This window comes from Sylvia atricapilla, chromosome 2, assembly GCF_009819655.1.
Source record: "Sylvia atricapilla isolate bSylAtr1 chromosome 2, bSylAtr1.pri, whole genome shotgun sequence".
NCBI classification, from domain to species: Eukaryota; Metazoa; Chordata; class Aves; order Passeriformes; family Sylviidae; genus Sylvia; species Sylvia atricapilla.
The window spans coordinates 26,308,420-26,317,990 of record NC_089141.1 but is presented as its reverse complement, the minus strand read 5'-3'; the positions used below and the strand labels follow the sequence as shown (position 1 = coordinate 26,317,990).

General features: G+C 43.6%; 1 long non-coding RNA gene across 1 annotated transcript; it reads right to left on the bottom strand.

The window, feature by feature from the left end:
* Window positions 1-4,009: 4,009 nt before the first annotated feature.
* Window positions 4,010-9,105, bottom strand: LOC136375529 (uncharacterized). The gene is made up of 3 exons (XR_010746087.1): window positions 8,508-9,105; window positions 6,492-6,613; window positions 4,010-5,127 (listed from the first exon to the last, which is right to left on the bottom strand). It is a non-coding gene; the product is annotated as an uncharacterized lncRNA (long non-coding RNA).
* Window positions 9,106-9,571: the final 466 nt, after the last annotated feature.

Here is a 9,571-nt window from a genome sequence, read left to right as displayed (position 1 = left end):
TAGATATGCATTTGGTCCGATGCAGTCTACATGAAGGTCATCTGTGTTTAGGCTTCATCTGCAAATATACTTCTTCCCTGGGATTTTTGAGTCCCAGGTAATGTCTGTGACAGTGCTGGCTAAAGGTTGGGAGCAGCAAGTAGTGAAAGATGCTTAGTGAAACTAAGCCAGCAGTTTCTCACCAAGCTGCTAATGAAAACAGGCTCAGCTTATGAGGAGAGCCCTATCAAACCCTTTTCTGCAGTGACTGATGATTTCAGAGACAGCGTTAGACTTGCTGCTGCCAAAGGAAACAAACGGGATGTTTACAAAGCTATTTCAGTGTTGCTTTTCCTGGGCTTCCCACCAACAGCTTTCTTTCCAACACCTTGGTACACAGTGTTCAATGCCATGAGAAGGATTACTAAGTCCTACCAGCACTAATCCATTTGCTTCCTGTTTATTTAGCCTTTGTGGCAATGCTTTCCAAAAATTCTGTCTTCCCAAGATGGTCATCAAGCCTCTATCTTTAAGACTATAAAAAATAAATGAGTTCTGGTAAAAAAGGAGGGCTATATTTGGGTTCACAGTAAACAAGAAAATATTGTGGATTTGTGTAAGAGCGTGTCAAATTCGAAACAGTGCAAGAACCACATCTAGTCAATGTACAGACAAGCATTGCAACCTCAGATAGAACACCCTGAAAGGAAAGGAGCTGCCTTGTCACTTGCTTTGGACACATTGGACAGCCTGCATTTCTCCAATGCAGTAAAACAGCTCCTATTTTCTCCTGATGCAAGAGAGAGGAAATCTGCAGAGAGGTCCAAATTTAAATGCACATATGGGATACTGTCTGTATCCACTCCCTCTGAAGTTTCTGAGGAAGCATTCCACAGGGGCTAGACTACACACTGCCAGTGAGTCTTCTTGAGGAAGGAGACTGGGGAAGGTAGAGGGTACAGTTCATCTGTGAAGAATATGATGAAGATCTGGTTGATACTGTTCATTGCCTCAACTTCTTGGATGAAATCACTGCCGACAGATATCAGCCCTTTGGTGCCAAAAGCCTAAATTCAACTTAATGACCTTAGCTTGCGGTCAGGATTAGAGGGACACTAAATTGTAGACTTTTTTACTCTTTAATGTTGCATATTCTCAGGCCCCTGGCTTGGTTTTGAGGCTGGAATGACTCCCTCATTAGACTCAGAATCCATTTTGTCTTTCAGTCTACACTGAGGAGAAACCTACAGTATGCTGCATCCTGCTTTACTGTCTTAGCAGATTATACCAGAGTCCAAAGAGTCTCCACTTGTGTTTGCTTTTGACTCAGAAATTGTTATTCTCCAAATCCCTGCACCTCCAAGCAAGGAATGGAATTTCAAGTTACATAGTTGGTGCCTGAAGAATTCCACTCTCCTAAACATAGCAATTATTTATGTGACTCCAGGGACCATGAGAACAGAACTCTCCTCATCTACAATCATTTCAACTCCTCCCAGCTGCCAGTAAACTCAGGAAGAAGTGGTAAATATGAAAATATGATAAATATTATCTTACCTATTGCGGATTAAAACAATTTTTGGGGTGCTAGAAAGGAAAAGCAGCCTTCTGTGAGAGCATATAAAAGCAAAGAGGGTTTGCCTTAGCCCAGTATTGATGCATAGCACCTGCACAGACCGTCTGGTGCAACAATAAATACTATTATTCCAAGATTTTCTAGCAGCCATCTCTTCAATTGCATTGGTGGATTTATTTCAAGAATTAGCTATGGTCTCAGCAAGTCTGAGGATGAGGTGCTCTTTCCTGAGCTGCTTCTGATAGGTGATGCCTCCTAGCCAGAAGTGCCATCAGGATGTCAAGTGTTGCAAGACAGTAAGAGAAAAAGCAGTGAAGCAGCCTCTTCTGAGACCCTGTTCCTCAAATTTCATTGGAGAACACAGAAAACAGCAAGGTCCAAATGTGCATATCAAGGTGGCTGCCAGCAGGTAAAAATATTAGACCTCAGAAGACTTGTAAACAGATGGGAATGGAAAGGTCACCTCCAAATAAGCACAGAGGGAAGCATCCTGGATCCCACCATATTCCTTATGGACTGCAGCACAGCAGAGCAGAGCAGGTAGATGTATTCACATCTTCCAGAAACAGCAGCAGGCCTGACTTGATTCCAAAAATAGTTTGAGTCAATGTTGATTTGCCAGAGCCTACTCACAACAGCTGTGTGCTCTATGCTAAGAGAGTAATTTCTGGAGGTTTTTTTTTTTTTTTTTTTTTTAAATAGGAGGGCCATTCTGTCAGTGCATGAGTGAACAGTTTAAGTCGATATTTTGCTTCAGGATACATAATACTGTCATTATTCCAGACATTAAAATTCGCCAGGACGGAATCAGTAGCTTTTAAAATAAGTAGTACTTTTCTTTGTTCAGACTTGCTTTTAAGGTCTGGGATATTTTTGTATGTTTTTATTAAGATCTGTAAAACTACAAAACACATTGCAGAAAAAAACTCCCCACCTTATTTTTAAAACAGTTAGTATCCACAGTTTCTCTGAGCTTCTAGGCCCCCATCTCCAGTATATCAAAGGGAGAGAGTGAGGAGATGACAACTGGTATTTTGTAAGGCTAAAAATATTGTGCCTTTTTACATAACACTGGGAATTTAAAAAGCACATTAACTGCTTGCAGATTATTTTTAAAAATGCAGTTTGAGCAACACCACTAGTATAGATTCAACTGACATTTAGGAGAAGGAGCTGCTGTATGCTTCACTGCTGGGAAATGAGACATTCAGTAGAGGATGAAGTAAATGTTTAAAAAAAGGCAAAATAAGACTCAGACTGTACCAAAGATATTTTCACCCTAATATACACCTCACATTTATGTCATTGGGGGCGTCTCTTTTTTGAATGCAAATCAAGTAGCCTTTTTGACCTTCCAAAACAACCTCCTCAGACCTCCCCTCTTGTCACTACCTACCTGATGATGAGGAACCTTCACATTCTCAGAGTCACTGCCAGAGGTTCAACAAATTCCTTTTTCCACACTCCTGGAAGTTCCTTTCTGTTTTCCCCCTGACTCATTGGCATCTGCTGAGCCAAGGTATGGAGGGAGTGGGAAAGAGTCCCTTATCTGAACCCACTGATTTTCCCATTTCACTTGCTGCTGGAAAAGTCCCAGGACATGGCAGAAGAAACTCGAATTTCAGAGCATGGCCCAGCCTACCTCCAGTCTCACTCTGTGTGAGCAGGCATTTAGCTGGCTCAGACACAAGGTAAGGACATATGAGGATGCAGAATGGATTTATGAAAGATACTTGCCAGGAGGGTGTCGCTGAGTGGGTGAAGTTTGTGACAGATGAGGCAGCCTAGACTTGCTAATTCTTTGGTGCTGAGCTGCAGTTCCAGGGAGTGCCAGGTCTCCTGCTGGAGTGGCAGGTGATGCATGGTCACATGCAGTAGGTCACTGTGCTACACAGGCGAGGGGGAGACGCTACCAGAGCAAGCCGCACCACCACAGCTCCAGATGGGAAATTCCTTTCCTGTGTCTTCTACAAAGTCTTGAAATGGGAACTGCACAAAAATGAGATCTTAATAGATCTAGAACTCAGCATGACATTTCTGCATGACCTGGGTAAACAGGGATGAAGATGCTGAGAGAATATTACACTTGCTAAAAACCTACAAGCCAGTATTGTTGTTCTGAAAAACCATGAAGCTACAAATTCTTAAGAAAAACGAATGGAAGGCAGGTACCAAGGTAAGGTGAGAAAAGAATGGTGAACACTTGAGTATTGAACATTTATTTCTGTACCAATACTTCAAACCCAGGTGTTATACAGAAAGCTGATTGCATTTTAATAAAATACTGCCAAATTAAACAAGGTCACACAACAGGGATCTTGCAGCAAAGCATGCATGTGAGTCCTGTCTGTTGTTAAATTACAGCTGGCCCACTCCTTTCCAGGCCTTCATGTGTTGGAAAGACATATTCCCCGCTGTAGAAATTCTAATTTGTTTTGGAAAAATGTTTTTGAATTTCATCTTGTGTTCAAACAAGTGTGTTTTAAAGGTATCTGGTGAACATCAAACTATTTAGTTCCTCTGAGTAAGATTTGCGACACTGTCAAATGTTCAGTTTCCAATAGATGAAATCAGGATGTCCCAACCATGTGTCTCTACTGTGGCAGCACAAGCCAATTTGAGAATCCACTATGAAGTGGAGAAAATATTTTGGTGCTCACCATTATGTCTCTTCAGCAATATAGGACAAAATACCCAGGAGGAGTCTTTGATAAATGCACTATTGAGGATGTGGATTGATTAGTTTTATCTCAGCACTGAGCAATATGCTCCCCAAAAGTGTTTTATGGTCTCTGAGTGCAGGAAGAACAAGATAAGTTTGCTGGGGTGTGAGTGCAGGTAAGCATGAGCTTATATCACAATATGTAATGCAAACATACCCTACCTCTCTCCACCTGTTGTAGCTTCAGTTGATTCACACAGCCTCAAATATTTTCCCAGCTTGAAAGGACCCAGCCTTTCCCTTACGTGAGATAAGTTGCACCACTTTCAGGATCTGAACTACACTGGCACTGCTTTTTTTCATTCTTTAAAACCTCATAAAAAACCTTTCTGTTTGTCTTCTGCAGCAAAGGAGCTCTGAAGAAAGAACCGCATGAGTCATTTTGCTATCTCATTTCCTTTTCGGTCCACACGAAAATCCTATCAGCAGCTAATACAGCTTGATGTAGAATTAACTCTTATGGCATCTACTACATTACTTCTATGAAGCAATTACTGAGCTCTCTGCCAGAAGTAGCTTTTACTGGGGGATCCAAACTGCCAGTGGCAGGAGGCCAGCAGTGAAGCATATTGGAGCAACCATCCCTGGAGGACAATTCCTGCCTCTATAGATCTGATACAGATACTATTTTTGTAAACATCTCCTACTCATGAACTTCATAGGCCTCTGCATATTTTCCACAGCTGAAGACACATCTTGCAAGAAGCATGTAGGAAGTTTCTCCATGTCTTCTGTGATGGTAGCTGGTCACAAGATATTACATAAGGATTTTAAAAAGGATCAGAGAAGGTGGACATTCATCTTCCAGAGTCTTTTCATGGGATGATAGACATGGTTGCCAATGACACCTCTGAGGACAGAATAGACAAAAGGAAGATGTTTTGCATTATTTGGTGCTTGGTGATGTTTACTTGAAAGTGGGACATTAATTGGCAAGATTTATATTGGTTTTTTCTTTTCATTTTAGCTGGTTTTAGTGGTAGCTAAGGAAGATGACAGGGGCACATTACCTACTGTGATATAATCTGCATCCGTGATAATTAATTGATGAAAAGAATAAATTTACTCAGCAGGTAAGACAGTGACAATAGCTTTGTATTTTATAAGCAGTATTTCTCTGGAAGATGCTGTTCCAGTATTTATAATTTATAAGATCTTTATATAGAGATATAGGGAACATCTGGTAAAACAGGTTTAATAGATTCATCAATGGCTTATAGAAAAGATGAACACTGTTGAACAGCTGTCTCTTCAAACACAAACAAACAGTTAACAATTTACAGCATAAGCTGGTCTTCAGGGTTATGATGGAAGCATCAGGGTAGGTTTAGAACAAGTTGCTAAGCACTAGACTAGTTCTAAACCTGCTTTGCTCTGTGCTGTTATCAGCCCCTCTATCAGGCTAGTGACTCTATCAGTCACAAGGTGACTATTTTTAGATTTGCTTGAATTATGTTTTCCTCCCCACCCAGCCCTGCCCAGACTTACAGTGACCACACTTGTGTGCAAGGCATGGGGAGAAGAGACCATTGGAGGTGTGGATCTTTGTAGGTTCCCACTTCACCCTGGCATACAACCCCAGAAATAGGTGGTCCTCACCTAGGAGCACATGCTTATTAAATATGGTATCTCAATTTCTCTGTTGCATTCATGGCAAAACTGCAGCAATTGAGGAAGAAGAAAGTCAAGGGATCTTTATGTTGCACTTCCTCCAGCAGCATCCTTGACCTACTTTGGGCAGCACTGAAGCTCTGTTTTGCAAGCAGAAGTTGCTAATGGCAGTGACCTACAGAACACAACAGGTCAAACATTCCTCCCCTTTTGCCAGCATACCCCTCACAACACGGGCTGTGGAAGGGGAGGTTTTCAGATCTGCAATAAACAAAGGGGCACATAATTTCTCCCATCATACAAATCAGAAGGTTGCAAAGGGCTGTTTCAAACTGCTCCTTCCTTCTGAGATACCCAGCTATGTAAAAAGATCTATGTTTCTGTCTAGATATTTAAATATCTCCCTCTCCCAAACCTGTATGAAAATTTACATTTATGAAGATCTTTCAGACCAGCATTTAAATCAGCACTTGTCAAATTCGGTGCACAATTTCCTACATGAAACTGTTTAAGAACTCACAATACTCAGAGTATCCAGATATCCAGAGCCTGTCAGAAAGTGTATTTCGAAGAAAACCAAACCATTTATGTTCTGTCATTTACCTCTAGTTCCTTGCAGGAGCTTCTAGCAGCAGTGGGAATACTGCTGCTCAGGAAGTGCAAGGACAGAAACTGTGGGGCAGGTAGATTTATGCTGTTTCAGTCCCTTGTTCAGAGATTCAGTTCTGTCACTTCCCTCCTACGAGATAATTCTTATGAAATCATACTCTTATTAAACCATGTAATTCTTCAAAATGTAAAATACCTACTTTTCTTATGGTACAATATGATAAACATTTTAACTGATTTTAGAAAGTTTGTTATTGGCTTGATAAAAACTAGAAACTGTTCACGAATGATGAATTCCTTATTGCATAGAGCATACTGTACAGAAGAGCTGAGCAACTGGGTGAAAGCTGAGTCTTAACAAAATCTTCTCAACTTCTAATGAGAATTAAATTAACTTTAAATATGGAGATTTATGTGAATATAAATAACACATAATATTATGTAAACATAATAAATAAAGGTGTGATTAATAACCAAAAGATGGTGAAGAGTCTAGCCTTTCATTAGACTGACTACATTAGAAATGAGAGATTAGGCATGGCTCATGGCGCCAAAACAGGTATTGCTTCCAGCAGTTAAGTGATATTGATTTCAAATTAAAAAAAATGAGGGCGCTGGTGGCATCAGGACATGCGAGACAGCCACAAGACAGACCAATAGTTCTGGGGAGTGAATGAATGGACACTTGGGTATAATCCTTCTTTCCCGTTCTTTTTTTCTGCTGTGCATGTCTGGCAGCAGCATGGGTGCTTGCCAGATCCTGTATAAACTACCACCTCACTAATGCAGCAGCAGACAAACCCATGAAGAACTGGAAAGCAGCTTTTCAGGCAGGGTAAGTGCTAGGACTTGCTCACCTGCCTCTGGAATCACACCCTGAGGCAGAGCAGGTTGATGTAGATGATATTGTAACGTAATGAAAGGAAAGCCAAATGTACATTTGCTAGGACTTGGGATATGACTTTGAGCTTGAAATAAAGTGATAGACAAGCTCAGGGGGAATAAAGAAAGAAGAGTCGATGTGACTTGTCTGAAATCTTCACTGAAAAGCAGAGTTCACTCAGTGCAGAAAGTTCAGAGGAACAGATTTAGATTTGGTGGGTGGGTGAGAGGGAGAAGGGGATTAAAATGAAACCAGACTCTCTGAGCAGAAGAAAAGAAATTGCCCACAGCTGTGTTAGCAATACATCTTCTCAGGCCAGGGTGAGGTGCAAATACTGTTTGGTAGGATTTGGTGAAGCCGCTGAGGACAGCTGTCTTGATTGATCAGTCCACAGGAGACTGTGGGTGAAAACAGTTGGCTGAGCAGCCACCAACTTACAAAACGTTTACCAAAAACAGGACTTGTGTCTTAATATACCACTCTTCCCGTTGCAATCTGCTTTTGTTTCCCTTTTCCTTGCATTTTTAGCCCAGAGATCTGCTTTTTAGAAATGGTGAAATACCTCTGGTTAACATACTGCCAGACCTATTGTCTCCCAGTATTTTTACAGCCTAGGTTAGAAGAGTGTAGACATGTTGGGAAAAGTATCTTTAGTAAGTCATTCAGAAAACGAGATAAAACCTGATAGGTTTGGAAATATATGGGGGAGGTGGAAGGAGTGAAATAGGGAAAGAATTCTAACTGTGGAAAAACTTAATCCACAGAGAGATCTAATGCATTGTACCCAGTGATAAGCATTGTAGCAGCAGAGCAGACTGGCCTCGGGCACCAGAGAGGAGGGGACTGTGAATCTCTTACACTTCATGTTCACCATACATAGTAATACCTTCAATATCATAAAAACAGATAAAATAGCTGCATATATTCAGACAGTGTTTTGGGGTTTCTTTTTCTGCTTTTGTCTTTCCTGTGCAGATTTTATTTTGTAAATTGACTTTATCAGAGCAGACTTCCTGCTTATTGTTTCAGAGGGTCAGGCAAAATATGTTCTGTCTGAAGTCCTTTTTTTCCTTATTTTTTTCCTTCCGTAGGCTGACTGTAAGTTGTGAATGGAAAAATGAATGAACTTACCTATTCTTTGGTACTGCTGTTAATGAAGACTGATCAGCTGTCTTGAGTGACTTCTCAGCAATGCTGACAAAACCTGAATTTTCCGAGCACGAGGATGAGATCAAAATGGCTCAGCAAATGGGATGAGCAAAATTCAATCTGCCATTACTAGGGATGGGTGGAAGGATGCTGGCGAGATCAGAGAGGCTTTTTGGGCAAAGGAGGCACAAAGGGCCAGGGAGAAATTGTGAGCATTTCAGAGAGTGGAGGTGGAAGGAGCAGACTGGGGAAGAGTCCGTGGTGCTGGGGACGCTGAGAACACTGCCTGTTGCTGGTGCCATCAGGTGAGAATTTAGGCTGTGAAGAGAGCTGACCTAACTACACCTTCTCCATCTGCAGAGATCCCTCCTCACTGCCGTGTTAGCGAGGAGGACGTGGGAAAGGCCTCAGCGATCATCCTCAGGGCTGGGCTTGCTGCCTTCCCGGTTGTGCGGGGCCGGGGCAGAGGCCGGGCGGCGCCGCACGCCTGAGCCCCGCGGCCCGGAGCCCTCAGCCCGCCCCGGGGGCGGATCGGGCCGCGGGGAACCACCGTCTGCCCGCCGGATCGCTGCTGGGGCGGCTCGCCTGCCCCTCGGCAGCTCCCGCAGTCCCTGTAGGCAGGGCTGCGGCCGGAGCGCCCCGGCACCGCGCCGGCACCGCGCCGGCACCGGCACCGCGCGGGAGCGCGCCCCGGGGGAGGCGCGGCGTGGCCGCTGGGGGGCTGCCGGTAACTGAGTCGGGTCCGCAAGTGTAGTTACCGGGAAACCGCGCCCGCCCCGCCCCCATCCATCCATCCATCCATCCATCCATCCATCCATCCATCCATCCATCCATCCATCCATCCATCCATCCATCCATCCATCGCAGCGCCCCTCGCTGCTAATGCTGCTTCTGACGGAGACGCGCCCGCTGCTCACCCACCTCCCGCCGTCACCGCTCGCTTTACTCTTACGGGGACGCGCCCGCTGCCCACCCGCCTCCCCCCTCCGCTCCCGGCCTTGCGGCACCGCCCGCCGCTCACCTGTGCCCGCCCCGCCCCGCT